Source organism: Dermacentor albipictus, chromosome 1, assembly GCF_038994185.2.
Source record: "Dermacentor albipictus isolate Rhodes 1998 colony chromosome 1, USDA_Dalb.pri_finalv2, whole genome shotgun sequence".
Lineage (NCBI taxonomy): Eukaryota > Metazoa > Arthropoda > Arachnida > Ixodida > Ixodidae > Dermacentor > Dermacentor albipictus.
In genome coordinates this window covers 520939359-520954435 of record NC_091821.1, presented here as the reverse complement: position 1 = coordinate 520954435, position 15077 = coordinate 520939359, and the positions used below count along the sequence as shown (strand labels likewise).

General features: G+C 42.2%; 1 protein-coding gene across 1 annotated transcript in view; it reads left to right on the top strand.

The window, feature by feature from the left end:
• The window catches only part of LOC139054908 (U2 small nuclear ribonucleoprotein auxiliary factor 35 kDa subunit-related protein 2-like), a 303026-nt gene extending 289974 nt beyond the window's left edge, over positions 1-13052 (top strand). Inside the window, exon 11 of the mRNA XM_070532645.1 lies at positions 12580-13052. The gene's annotated coding sequence lies outside the window, so the exon portion shown is untranslated. The remainder of the gene's footprint in view (positions 1-12579) is intronic.
• The last annotated feature ends 2025 nt before the right edge of the window (positions 13053-15077 follow it).

Below are 15077 nucleotides of genomic sequence, written 5' to 3'. Positions count from 1 at the left end.
ACAAGAGATAGAAGCAAACGCCAAAGATAAGAAGTCCCACCCCAAGATGAGTTCATATGGGTCACTCACGAAATACCGCAAAAACAATGTGGTGAAGAATTTAGTCTATGGACACACGAACAGGACACGGTGCGATTGGACGAATAATAACCTTGGCCGCTGCACAAAGAGAAAGGCCGGAGTAAGGCAATTCTTGTGTTTTATAGAGTCCCAAACAGTCACATGGCAATAATGGCCAAGCGTCTTGTAACATGGAGCCACCTCAGAATTGCGCCAAACAAAGATGATGGATGCAGCCAGTCTTGCCAGATAACTACATTTTGACTATTCTGTATTGTTTGCATTTTTTGTGTAAAAGGAATTGTCGCAGAGAGTTTTATCTTCAGTGGCCTTCATTTGACGTCATCTGCTACAACTAGCACATAAGTTAACTCCATAGCACCACTAGGATGGAGACATTGTGTCGTGGGGTGCTTCCTTAAAAGTGGACAAGAAGATTCTAAAGGAAAAGTGTGAGATGGTCACAGTAATAACCAAGGCATTTGGCATGGGAATGACCCAGCTATGAAAGTATTATCAGATGTGGACAAGCATATAATACTAAATGGCGCCTTGCACGAGTCCCAAGTGTCAAATGTAATGAGTATTGTGCATTGAAAGGGCCAAAAATGTTTTGTAATGGGCATTTGATAACAGTTGCTTAGATGTACTACATTAACAGGAACCAAACGAACTCCCTTAGACATAAGCATGCAGCAAATTCGAGGACTAGATGAAGCTTCAAAGAAGTAACTGCATTTCATGTAGGATAGGTGTGAATGACCTTTGTGCACGAGATCAGTGACAAAAACACTAAATGAATGCAGTACAGTGTCTGTATCATATCTTGTGCAGACCAAACTAGCCTGGAGTTTCAGCGTTCCTTGTCAGTTCATTTAAATAGGCACTACATTGTTCAAAGTGCAATATTGTTCTACAAAACATAATACGCAAGATGTAGCATGCTAACCCTCGTGGCTCAACAACTACTGAACCGAAACCTCAATGAGCAGTGAAGCTTCCTTGTAATTTTCATCGTAACCATACTTTCGCTCTTGAAAGTGAACCTCTTTAGTGAATTTGCTTGTGTATTAATTTTTCTTTAGGCAAGTATTTTTTATACATGTTAATGTCTCAATCCTGCTTTTTCTTTCCGGGGCTAAAACAAAATGCCTCTTATTTCACTTTGATCTTTTGACCTAGGAAGCCATCATCTGGTGCTGTGTACAGCAAGCACATGCTTCGGGCAAGGAGGGAGCCAGCACCATATCTACATCAGCAAGAACCTCGGTGCTCAAAATAAATATTTTCTGTGCAAATACCTGTCTTTTTATACTTCCTGCATGAATTAATAAGTTTCTTTTGCCTTCACATGCAGGAAGGTTTATAGGAATAAATAGTGACTATTGAATGCCCAGGAAAAGCCTTGAAGCCATTCTACTTGTACAGTGATAAAGTACATGTGTACTTGAACTTGATAGTACAGAAACGAAAGGCAAAGTAACAGGCAAAATACTCGGGGCAGCAGTCGTATAAATGGTAGATGAACACAGCTAATTGTGCTGTCCAGTTTCATTCAGTTTGACCAAATGTTGCAAGAATTGCCTTCAATATGAATCATTCAGTTTAGCCAGCTAAAGTCGAACTCGTACAAACTTTGGAATGTCTGCTGGGAATTTTAGCATAAATGGTATGTGTGCATCCTTCAGAAGCACCACAAGCCGAGTAAGGTTTTTGCGTTACTGTCCCCCCTCCCTTGGGGTTATTGCAGTGTCTACTTCAAGTGCTTGAGGGTATAATGGAAAATGACTCCATTCTCCAATGAGAAGGCTATATAAATATGCAGGACAAGAGCTTGTAGGCCTGGTTATAAGCATGAATTAGATATGTATACACCAAAGGCAATATGAATACAATATGTTAAATTGCATCCATATGTGGGAACTGCCCACATCAAAGGAAAGAAAGTGCAATACTTGCAACCTACCAACATAAACATCAGTCTAGGGAAGGATTCTGTAAGAATCCACTAAGTGGACTGTTTCAGCACACACTGATTAGGTAGAGCTATAAGCTGGTAGAGCAAGTGGCAATGATCACCATGGGCTCTCGTGCTCTATTCATTCAGCGTGTACTGGAATGGACAGTCCACTTAGTCAACACTTACAGACTAGCCCCCTAGGGCTGTGGAAGCACGCAGTATATTAAGCTTAAGTCTGGAGTGCTACCTTCTGCTTATGTGGCAAGTCCTCCTGTTTACCTGTTCCTTTCAACTGAGAGCTGAGCACTGCCTAGGTTAAGTCAGAAAAAGCAACCAGCGTCCATAGAATTCAAACTATTACTATTTGCCCTATATAAGGGGACAGTGAAGCCTAAAATGACACATGACTTGGGCCATATTTTTCGCGATATGCCAGAGAATATTGGGATTTCCCATCAATTTTACCCTTCCTACATCACATAGTGAACAACCTGAAAACTTAACACTGTTGCGCAGAGCGATAAAGGGTCAGGATTTGAGCGAGAAAACAACACATGACACCTGAGCGCAAACTATGAACTGGTTTATTTTTCTGCAAGTGAAGCGTACATAAAGCCTACACGCATGCACAGGAGTCCTCTTCCCGGTCTACCTACACCCTCTATTGTCAGTGATTATGCTAATCTCTTTATTGCTGAGTGAATTAGACGGCGGGCTGACACATGAGCCCTGTGGGTCCACCTTGAGGTTGTATGCTTCCACGACTTGTCTTTTCCTTTGGTTCCTGCTTTTCAGCAGAATCATTGCCTTGTGATAATCACCAGTTGATAGTTTGTGCTCAGGTGTCTATTGTTTTCTCGCTCAAGTCCTGTCCCTTCGTCACTCCGCACAACAGTGTTAAGTATGTTGAACCAACTAGCACACTGCACAATTTTCCTGATCGTGAAAACAATTGTAAACTAAAGTCCGTGAGAAACAAAGTGTTCTGTCATGACATACAGATTTATGCATGATCACTTTGCTATATAAAAATACAATTTTAGCCAATGTTAACGAAGAGCTTCACTTCTGGAGTTCACTTAAATAATGTCTGCGATGCATTGTGACAGTACGAGGTCCTGGAGATCCTACTGTGGAGATATGTCAACATTGAGCCTATTCCTGTTTAATGTATGGATAGATGCCTTCACGAAGAGTTGGAGAAACTGCACAATACAATGTTTTATATCACATGTAATAATTATGCTGTGATAAAGTGTACATGCTGAGCTTAATGTTTTAGAAAAGCTCAAGAAAAGGCTCCAGAATAGGTATGATGGATAGGCAACCTTTTATTTGGCTCTCTTCATAGTGAAATCTAGACGCATCACCTCAGCCACACTTAGTAAAATCTGTGGGCTCGTACTGCCCATGCCTTTACTGCACAAGTTGCTTTGGTGCTCCCAGTCTTGACAGGTAACACTTAAGCACACTCTCATGCACGTGTTTGTTCCAAAGCTACAGCTGCTAACTAAAGTAACTCCCACATGCGATTCTGTAACTCTAGACCGAACTGCAAAAACGCATGCAGTACTACGAGTTTGGCATGGAGTCCACATGACATGTGCACAACTTCAAATTTCGTATAGGCAACAGATAACTGGTAACCTGTTAGAGTAACAAAATGGATGCCAAGGAAAATTCACCCAAAGCCTTAGGCAGGAAAATGAGGTGTTGTGATGAGATAAATAGCAATCACATTTGATCGACTGACTAAAAGCTGGCAGGGGTATTGCATTTGACATGATTGAAATGAGCTGCAGCATGGCATGGTAACTGTGGCAGCCTTTACAATGCCGCGCTCTCTGAATTACACTTATGTGCATCCATATGCTGCAGCGACCAACTGTTTTTATTCAAGAAAGCCAGGTTTGTGGTTCAGCACACATCATACGCTGGCAAACTCACTGATGAGTCAACTCCCTGAGATCATCCCATGAGTCTGAGTGAGCCCAGCTGAGCAGTATTTTGGCGAGTTTGAGCCCGAGTGAGCTCGGCTGAGTAGTATATTCTTATGAGTTCAAGTGAGCAGCTAATTATAATTTTGGCGAGTCTAAATAGTGAGTTCCGATTATTTTGCCAACATATATATGGTCCGTGTACTTTCGAAATTCAGCTACGACACTTGCGCATAGGTTGGAAAATAAGCTTCTCGCCAAGTGACTACTGCATAAATGATCATAGAGCTAGCGAAGAACGATACGCCTTAATGATGCAGCGTGCCGCGCGGGATCCATGTGTGCAGCGTGCCAGTGGATGGGTGCGTGTTTGGGAAATTAGGGGGTTTCGACCCATCCACAGATAATTTACACAATACCTTTCTCCATAGTGTATTATTGCGATAGCAATTTTTGGACACCCTAAGCGAATTTTCGCCATCGCTCTGATGTTTGGTTTAAAGTCCAAGTGTGACAAAAATTATAGTGCTCCGTTGCATCCCACATGCTGGGGTTAATTGCGAATGAAAGGGTGCGATTGTGAGCCGAGAAGGATGGCAGCTTTATGCGCGCTGACCACGTCCCGTGATCAAGTGCGCGCTAGGGTCAGAGAGCGCGCGACCTCTCTTGCCTGGCCGTGCCCGTGCATATGGCTGTCCGCGCGCAGCAGAGTGCATATATACACGGCCCGCGCGTGCCACATTTTTTAAAAGTAATTTGCGGCCGGTGTAAAGGCGGCAAGCCGACGTGGCTGCTGGTTTCACGAGTGTCAATTGGAAGTAGCGATATCTAAGTGACTTCCTTAGAGGGGCCAAAATTTTGGGGCGCATGAGCGGCACGTATAGTAGAATGCAGTGTTCCATTGTAAAAAAAAAAATTGATGTAACAAAGTAGAGTGCTGAGTGTTACGTCTTTGATACATCAAGGTTCAACAAAAATTAAGCGCTGGAAATCAGCGCTGGACGCACATGCAACTCCTTTTTACTCCACACTGAAAACATTTGAGAAAACATTTTTTTTAAATACTTTGTACATTTGTATAAATACCTGCGGATATTCCTCTGGTTTAGCCTAATTATGTGCTGCCTACTTAACTTACTGACGCAGCATACGTATCATTGCGAAATTTATAATTTTTCGCTTTTAGAAAAAGCATCAAGTTATTGAATTTTGCGAACAGAAAAAAAATTGCAACTTCCAATATAGCGCGCTTCCTAGGCTATTAAATAGCTACAATGTTCAAGGAACGTACTGTTTCCATGAGTGGTTTACTCATGCAGTAAGATGTACTGCTCCTACACCTTGTAATAAAAAGCATATGCATCGACACATAGCAGCTGATATTCTTGCTTATTTTCTCATCACAGTGGTAGATGGGGCACATGAACCAATATGCTCACACAAATCAACGTGACCAACTACTGCGGAGACATGGCAACGAATTCTTTGTTTACCTTGTACACCACAAGTGCGAGGTTTGCGCATTAATTTGACTTCATGAAACCCTATTTATACTACAGGCTTTACGGCAATGCTTGCATGCAGTGCGGTGAAGCGCTCGACGAAACTGCACATATTATATGATTTGTTTGATATTAACTCGAGATGCAAACGTTTGTGCAGGCAGGCAAGCAATGTTTCCATTCACGCATCGCACCAAAATAGCGAGCATTGATCTGGTTTCATGACATCGTAGTTTTTCCACTAGCTTTACGGCAGTGCTTGTGTATAGTGCTGCGAAGCACGACGGAACTCAACGTTATTATACGGTGTGCTTGAAATCCACTCGAGATGCAAACGTTTGTGCAGGCAGGAAACGAATGATTTAATTCACGTAGCACAACACGAGAGCGCGCTCTATGCAGTCCTTTGACTCTATTTCTGCCACAGGCTTCACAGCAATGCTTGTGTAGAGGGCTGTGAAGCTCGACGCAGCTGTAACAACATCCCACAGTACACCCGATTTTTACCGAGTTTGTTTTAAAGGGCCCCTCACAGGCTACATAACAAATTTTGGTTATACACTGAAAGTTGTTACGTGCCCTCTAAGAAGTGTTCTACCGCAAGCATTTTTCAAATTGGTTCATTAACAGCAGATACAGAATGATTGAAGTGCCGCGAACGCATGATTTCAGGAGGCGAGCGTCGCCGCCTATATAAACACTCTCTCGACATTCCCCGTTTCGCCTGTGTAAGCAAATTTCCTTCACTGCGTTCTCCCATACCGGAGCCGAGGGGTCGCGGCGGGTATACCCTGCCGTCTTCTTTTTTTCACCGTCACCGGCACACTTCCGGTGACGGTGTCGCGCGAGCTGTTGCGCTTGTCTCGTTTCCTGTAGCGGACGATAGTGCGCGCTCTACACGAGAACACGTGATTAGCGGTATAAGTCAGTGCCCCAGCACTGAGGCAAACGCGAGAGGATAAAAGAGCATTCATGATCGCAATGCTGGAACACATGTAGACAATGACGTATAGTTTCGTTCTCTGCGCGCGTGCAAACGTCGGGAAAAGGAGACGAAACCGAAATTCATCTCTCTTGCTACAGTGCGAAGTAAAACAAAAGCACCCAGACATTTGGGTTGTATTTTTCATTATTTCTCTAAACTTTAATTCACTGCAGCAACAGATTCAACAAATAACTGATGCTGCCTTTAATCAAGTCACGTGTCACTCTGAGTGCCATCACTGCACAGCCTGTGCTCCTATGCAGCAGCAAAGTTACGGGCATTCATCTGCTTGCTGCTGCGATAACATTATGACACTTTAACTCAGAGGTACGATTTTTGTTGTGTGAGATTATAGATAGCCAGTAGACTACTTGTCTGATGTTAAATGCTATGACCCACTGGCAATCCACAATGCACTCAACGAAAACGTTTTTATGCTGTGTGTGGCGTGACTCACCAGTGACCCACACACAAGAATTCTTGCTCTTGTGTTGCCATCTGAGGTGGACAGTGAAATCAGTGACAAAGATAGTGTTTACGAACCATCACAGACCTCAGCCAGCATGTCGAATGGAGAGTCAGACCTGACTGATGATTCTGAGGTGAATGATTCAGGATACAATGCTCTCATTTCTCTCAGCCCATCTCTAGAGAAATGGACACCGGCAACAACCACTTCGCCTAGTGTGACACCACACGTACTCTAGGCCGCCCACTATCATTCAGTTGCCATCTAGCCGTTATGCCCCATCTTTTTGTTCACTGTTTATTACGGATGACATTTGGCAAATGATGGTCAATGAAACAAACAGGTTCACACAAGTGTTGAAGTCAACTACTCCTAAATCTAAATCACTCTTGAAAAATTGGACGGAAACCAATGCCAAAGAAATTAAAGCATTTATTCGAATACTGATTTGTATTGGTCTCCTCCGTCTTCCTACTCCCAAATCTAAATCAAAGTTGAAAAATTAGATGGAAACCAATCTCCAACAAACGAAAGCATTTGTTGGAATACCAATTTGTATTAATCTCGTCCATCTTCCTATCCGAGTCACTACTGGGCAAAAAGTAACCTGTATGGTGTTGAACTCATTAATCAAAATATGAGCCGTGACCGCCTTCTCCCTACTTTTGAGGTTCCGGCATTTTGCGGACAATTAACTGGTTGCAGAGTTGCAGGATCATGTCTTTAAGATCCATCCTCTGGTAGAGAAATTGAACCAAAATTTTTGCCACTGTGCTTCAGCCAGGAAAGGAGGTTGTGATAGATGAAAGAATAGTGCCATGGTGTGGCAGACTTTCGTTCTTACAGAGTCAGGCTGTTCAAGGCATGTACCAAAGACGGTTACAGGCTAAAGGTTGATGTATATGCCGGAAAGTGTGACTGAAGAATTGGCATCGGACATGCCGGAGATGTATGCTTGAAATTCCTGCAAAATTACAAGGAAGTTGTGTGCCCGCTGTCCGTAGACAACTTGTACATGAGCTTGCCGCTCACTTTTCGCCTTCTAAAGGAAGACACTTTCATTCGTGGCACAGTTCGCTCAGTGAGGAAAGGGCTGCCAAAAGATCTCACTGAAGTAAAGGTTGCAAATGGCAGTGTTACCGAACTTCAGTCCAAAAATGGAGTGAAGGCACTGAAGTGGATGGACAAGAGGCCTGTTCTGATACTCACATCTGTCGCCAAATATGAAGCAACTTTGGTGGACAGTGGGAAGAAAACAAGGGACGGTGCACCAATCATGAAACATCAGGCCGGTCTCGATTACAATGCAGCAAAAAAGGGCGTCGACTATAGTGACCAAATGACGTTATACCACAACTGCCTTAGAAAAGGACTCAAGTGGTACAGAAAGGTAGCTGTTGAGTTGCTTGTTGGATGTGTCATCATAAATGCGTGGAACATTGGTGGCATGCTTGAAGGAAACTCTACGCCAATTATAAAATTTCAAGATGACCTGGCTCATTCACTGTTTGGCCCTCGTCAAGACAACATCGAAGAAACTCGTGGGAGAAGTGTCCACATGCTAAGAAAAACTGGCACATCGGCACACGACACTCAGTGGCACTGCACTGGCTGCTATGCGGCCAACAGTACCAGCAGTAGCCCAAACTCTATGGAGAGAGTGAGAAAAGTGACCACTTTCTGTGAATAACGCCCCGGCAAGCCATTCATCTGTTTGTTGTGCTTTAATTCTAAGCACAAGTAACCCGAGAAGCAAGCTAGCTTCAACTGTAAAATGAGTAGGATGAAAACTTCAAGACATGGCTAATGTTCATACTAAATTTTAGCCTTTCTCTAACTAATAAATATTTCTAACACAGGAACTGACTTCTTGTCTTTTTTAATGGCAAGCACTTTGTAGTTCAACATAGGTTTCTAGCATCTTGAATCCATTGAGGGGCTACAGAATGTATTAAAGAAAGCTAAAATGCATAATGTTGTGCTGAATGTGATCAAGACACATGTACAAGAAACTATAGTCATTAGTTCGATGAGGACAGTAATGTGCTTTAGCAAGTTAGAACTTTGTTACCAACTTGCCCACATTCACATCTTAACAGATTTAACAATGTTTCCACTACGTGGAGAACCTTGATCTACAGTGCTTTTATCATACTGAAGAAGGTTGGTGTTCCTATTATAACACGTGTACTTAAGAAGCTCAATCTCTCAGGATTTCATGTTGTTTTACTTGACATAAGCTTACGAGGCTTACAGATTACGTGCTCGTATCTCAACGTAAACACTTACTTCCTTTTCAATGATTTTCATTTCTGGAAAAGCACAGTAAATTTCGTCAGACGAGAAGTGCAAATGTGTTTTTTATTCTTTCATACTTGGTGCTTGCTATTATACAACTTACTTATATCAACTTGCTTGTTTAGAAAACTCATAAAAAACACTCCTCCCACCTTCTTCTTTCTTCTTTTACTTTCCATTGACTGACTTTCATTATGCTAATAAACTTCAGAAGAGCTTGCTCTCAGGCTAGTTTGTACACACTGCTAAGAATGAAAAAATGGAGAGAAAACGGGACAAGAAAGAAAGGCCTACGGAATGCTGATTTGCGCGCGGCAATCTATATCAAGGACGGGGTGCTGGACCAGGGAAGCTAAGAAGCCACCACAACAAACTATGGGAGCTAGGTGAATGGCTTCGATGTCCACACAGAAACACAAATATAGGAATGTTATAGAATGCTGTGTCATTCAACAACCCCGTGAATGTTGAAAAGTGGGACAGTGATTAGCTGAAAAGAGTTTCAGAGAGCTCCAGGGAGTGGGGAGGATGATACAGTAAGGGGGCTAGGGTGGTGACACGCATTAAGGGCATCAAGAATTAAGTGAAAAATTATGGAACATAGGGGGATTGTCTCATCACTGCTCGATCGCTCAACACCAGATAGCTGTGGCCAGTTGCCTTAGCTGAGATTCACCTACCCTGTCATAGCATGTGCTGTGCTTGCTGCTTTGCAGTCTTTAGAATAGGCAGTTGTCAGGGAAGCATGCCCATAATGCCTGCAATTAAGTAATAGGCGACTTGCAAAATAGTGCCCGCTCTCTTCCATACACAGCCATGGCTGAACCACTCACTAGCAAATCTGGTAAGAAAATAACGCTGACCATCACTGTTACTTGGGCTGCAACAAGTCTGGGCTGCAAACAAGAAGACACAAGACAGAGCGCTGTCATGTTTTTAGCACAGTTCACTTTCCTAAGTAATGTACCAACAAGGTCATAATATACATTATATAAATACATCAATTTGTAAACAAAATGTTATTTTTAATATAGTCATTTTTAAAAACAGCACAAGGATGATAGCATAATTTTAGGCGTAGTCTTAGCAATGAAAAACTTTTGTCAGAAGTTAAGCAAAGTTTTGGCAACGTAAAAATGTGCATCCTCATTGCTAAAGCATTCCTGTCCGGGGAGTGCTAGGAGTTTGTCTTGGTGTGATGTAAAACCCTCCACACATTTATATAGTGCTAGAGAGAGAGGTGATGGGGGAGTGGTAGTGACCAGTGGAGAATCCTTCCCTGAAATGAATTTCAGGCTACGTCACTGAATGTCTGCAATGCCTTGTAATAGCAATAGGTCTTGGATGGAAACACTATAGATGATACCAGTGAACCTATTGAGCCTATTCCTGTTTAGTGAGGTGATGTATGTTTTCCCAAAGAATTATAGAAACTGTACAATGGAATGTTTTGTACCACCTGTAATAACCATGCTGTAAGAAAACAGAAAGGCTGAGCTTAGATGTTGTAGGAAATCTCTTAAGAGGCTCAAGGATCGGTAAAGATGACTAACTTCTGTATTCTCCACTCAACCCTCCACCTGGATTCAAATGCACAGCAGCCCCACTCCTTGACACAGGCGGTTGCTTAGCTTTAATTAAACTTCATGTCAATTACTGTGAAACACAGCGTCGTCTTCAGTCAAGGGGTGGCACTGCGCTCATCTCAGTGGAATGAAGCTTCCAGTCATAGATGGTTTCAGAATACAGGGTAAGTGACCTCACATTTTACTCTCTTCGTTGTGAAATCTAGACACCAAAGCCTCGGTTTGAACAAGTAATGCTTTAAGCGCTCTCTCATGCATATGTTTGCTTTAAGGCAGAGTCAGCTTACTATTTCCTGCTTCTGCCACATGCAAATGACACAAAAATATCTCAATAAAATGATTGTGATTTAAGTGGTACACACTCTCTGCAATGTGATTAAATGTTTGTAATAAAAGAAGCACTACTCATGTGCTGGTCAGCATCTGCAGCATTATGTTCACCAAGATAGCTTTTTTGTCTCAATATATTCAATATTGTTGCAAATTTAAGAGTTTTTGCAGCTAACATGTAGCTGTCAACTTGTGTCTCGAGAACATACAGCTTTAGTTGAGAGGAGCGCTATATTGCATGAGACAAAGGAGCATTTTTAGACTGCTTGTTTTATTTATGTGTGAAAAACAATTGTGAAGGTTTTAATAGCAAAGTAATACAGTAGGTGTTGGCAACGCGAACAAGCCATGCAAAGTGTATGCATTAGAAATGAACTATCCAGATGAGGACCCCCCACCCCACTGATATATGTCAATGCTATAATATCAAATGCTGTGACATTTAACACATATGGTGACTAAAAAAAAGGATAACTAAAGCAAGAGCAGCATTAATAAAACAACAATATCAACTGCAAAATTTATACAATTTTTCTCAAAACTTTTATCTTCGCATAAACTGTGGCCTCACACACTGTGGGCACTTTTGCTAACAACCTTCACATTTCACTAGTGCTAATTCTAGCTTCCCTTTAGCTTCTAGCTTGATTCTAGCTTCCAGCTCAACTGCAATGTTTTGAACGTCAGGGCATGTGCAAGTGAAAATTAGTTTGTGATGGCCATGTGGATCTGTTTCTCTGCCTGAATAATAGGGAGAGGAGGGCAATATAATTGCCTTGAGAACTATTAAGCAGAAGCGGCATGGTGGATGAGGAGCAGTGGCCAGAATAAAACATTTCAGGAGTTCAATGTAGTAAGGATAAAGGAGTCATATGATTAACTTCGCAAGAATATGAGGCCATTATAACACTGAGGGAAACAGACTGGCCCATCACACTGAATTTTCAAATATCCTAACTGGTCTAGAACACCTTGCACAGCTGCTGTAATTAGGAAAAAAAATGTAGCATTGTCGTAAAAAGACAGCTTTTTTGTTTGTTTACTCTGCTATGTTACTGTACACATTATTACTATTACTTTTTTTTCTTTTGGAACAGAAAGTCACCATATGCCTGGAGGTTTTAGATCACCTTTTTGGTGTGCTCCCGATATATGAACAGTTCGAAAACATTAACATTGTTGCTTGGTTTATTGCCCAAGTAGAGCGGCACGTAACGACTGACTACGGAACCAGGCGTGTGAATATGCATACCCTGTATCCAATCAACCCCTATATCAATCAATTTTGTACAATTAGACCTCCATATATTGAACTTTAATGTAACAAACCGTTTTACTTTGCAGAATCTTCAATTTATTGAATTCTGTTTATCTGCAATTCTCCCATGGAGTGGGCACGGTGGGCCTGGCCGAGGCATGTCACTCACCAAGCCGTTCTTCTGCTTTGTGCAGGGCTTGCTTCTCTGGGTCGCCGGAACGTCGGTTCATCGCCTACCCTATGGTGAAATACCGGCACCGCTTCATCAACCTGACGAACATATCGAGGCACCAACATGGCACGAAGTCAAGATATTGGAAAATACTGCCCCTCTCCAGCATGCTCCAACGCCCCCTGGTTTCATGACGTCATCCAGCGTTGCCCGTATAAAACAATCCGCGCACCAATTTATCTTCAGTGGGCACGGTGGGCCTGGCCGAGGCATGTCACTCACCAAGCCGTTCTTCTGCTTTGTGCAGGTTAGTCCTTGCTATTGTACGTTTGGTAGTGACTGTCCTTTCTTGCTTATACTGCCGTGCCCACGACAGTGTTCTAAAATCTGTCGCGAGTGTTTTCATGTTCTAAAGCTTTTGTTGTGTGGGGATGTTGAAACTAATCCTGGACCCACTAACGCCGATTTATTGCATAAAGTTCTTGACGGTCAAAATTTGCTGCGAGAGGAATTAGCCGACTTGAAAACAAAGACAGAAAACATGATAGTTGAAACAAGAGAACTGTTTCAGCGGCTTCAAGTTCAAATATCGGAACTTAAATCTGATACGGCAAGCTTGGACTGCCTTGAAAACACGGTAAAAACGTTTCAAGAGTCTGTGAATACTCACGCTAGCAAGCTCATTGATATTGAAGATAGAAGTAGGCGTTCGAACATAGTTATTCATGGTATCCCTGAAGAGCCAAATGAGACTGAATCTGATCTAAAGCGCAAAGTAATTACAGAAACGCTCGAGCATAAGCTAGGTGTTAAGTGTCTTTCCGTTGGCCGTATTCACAGACTTGGTAAGGCTGGCCCTAAAAGACCGGTCATAATGTTTCTTCAGGATTATAATGAGAAAGTAACAATATTTAAAAATGTGTCTAAACTGAAGGGAACCAACATTTTCGTTCAAAACGACTATTCGCAGGTCACTTTGAAGAAGCGCAAGCTATTATGGGAAAGTGCCAAACATGACAAATCGCTCGGAAAGAAGGTTTCACTTCAGCATGATAAGCTACGCATTAACAATGATATGTTCATCTGGAATGACAAAACAAACCAACGCGAGATAGCCTCTAATTCACGTACTGGTCAACATTCTGATTGACCAGTCAAAGAGAAACTTATCAGATTACTGAACATTAACGCACGAAGCATCGTGAATAAGACAATTCAACTAGAATCAATTCTTTTGTCGCACTCGCCACACGTTGCAGTTATAACGGAAACCTGGCTTCATAGCGAAATCAGTGACAAGGACGTAATCCCGCCTGCCTACAAAATAATTCGTAGAGACAGGACTACTAGGGGTGGTGGGGTAGCTGTTATTGTAAAGTCGTCCGTGGAGGCCATTCTGTTATCAGAGTCAAGCAACACCGAAAGTCTGTTCGTAAAACTGAATATTTATGGTCATGTTTTTATTTTATGTGCGGTGTACAGACCACCTGACTCTTCCCCCGATTATTTATTTACGATAAGTGAACAGATGGCACAGTTTAATAGAAATAAGCTTTTAGTGGTTGGGGATTTTAACTTGCCGGGCATTGACTGGGATCGTATCATGTCTAGTGCCGGTTCTGTTACCGACGCAAATGTGCTTTTTGATATGATGCTCGACCACAACCTTGTACAAGTAGTTCGTGAACCTACCAGATTTGGTAATGGCCCTGGTTCGCTCCTTGACCTTGTCTTTCTTGAACGCTCCTTTTCCGATTATTCTGTATCTATCGAACCTGGGCTATCTGACCATGCTCTTACTGTTGTATCATTTCGCTTGAACGTTACCCGCACGCATGGCACGCATGCGCTTACAATTGTGAAAAATTTTGCGCAGGCTGATGATGTGCGGATAACAGATTATCTGGACTCTTGTCTTTCTGAATTTTGCCAGGATGATGTTCTGCAGCTTTGGGAAAAGTTTAAAGCAATGTGTTTATTCTGCATTGATCAATTTATACCTAACAAACCTAAAAAGCCTGCTAAACATACACCATGGATAAATAGATGCACCATTCAATTAAAACGTAAAGCCAAACGCCTAAGAAAGAAAGGCCCAGCTACTGACAATTTAACCAGTGTTCGTGTCGCTCTTTCAAAGGCCATTGCAGAAGCAAAAAATTTTTATTTCAGCAACACTTTACCTAATTTTATTAAGGACGATCCCCAGAAGTTCTGGAACTTTATTAAGGAACGGAATAAATCCAAAACGAACATTATCCATGATAACATGCCAATAACTGATCCCAAGGCTGTTGCTAACCTTTTAAATGACCACTTCCACAGTGTCTTCTCACCACCAACTGAACCCTCTTTCCAAACTTCACCATCCTGCTCTTCTAACGTTAACATTTCTCATGAAGGTGTACTTAACATGCTCCTCCGGTTAAAAGTAAAATCATCTGTTGGTCCAGACGGCATTCCCAACACCTTCCTTCAGCGTTATGCGGAACATTTAAGTAAATTCCTTGTAGTAATCTT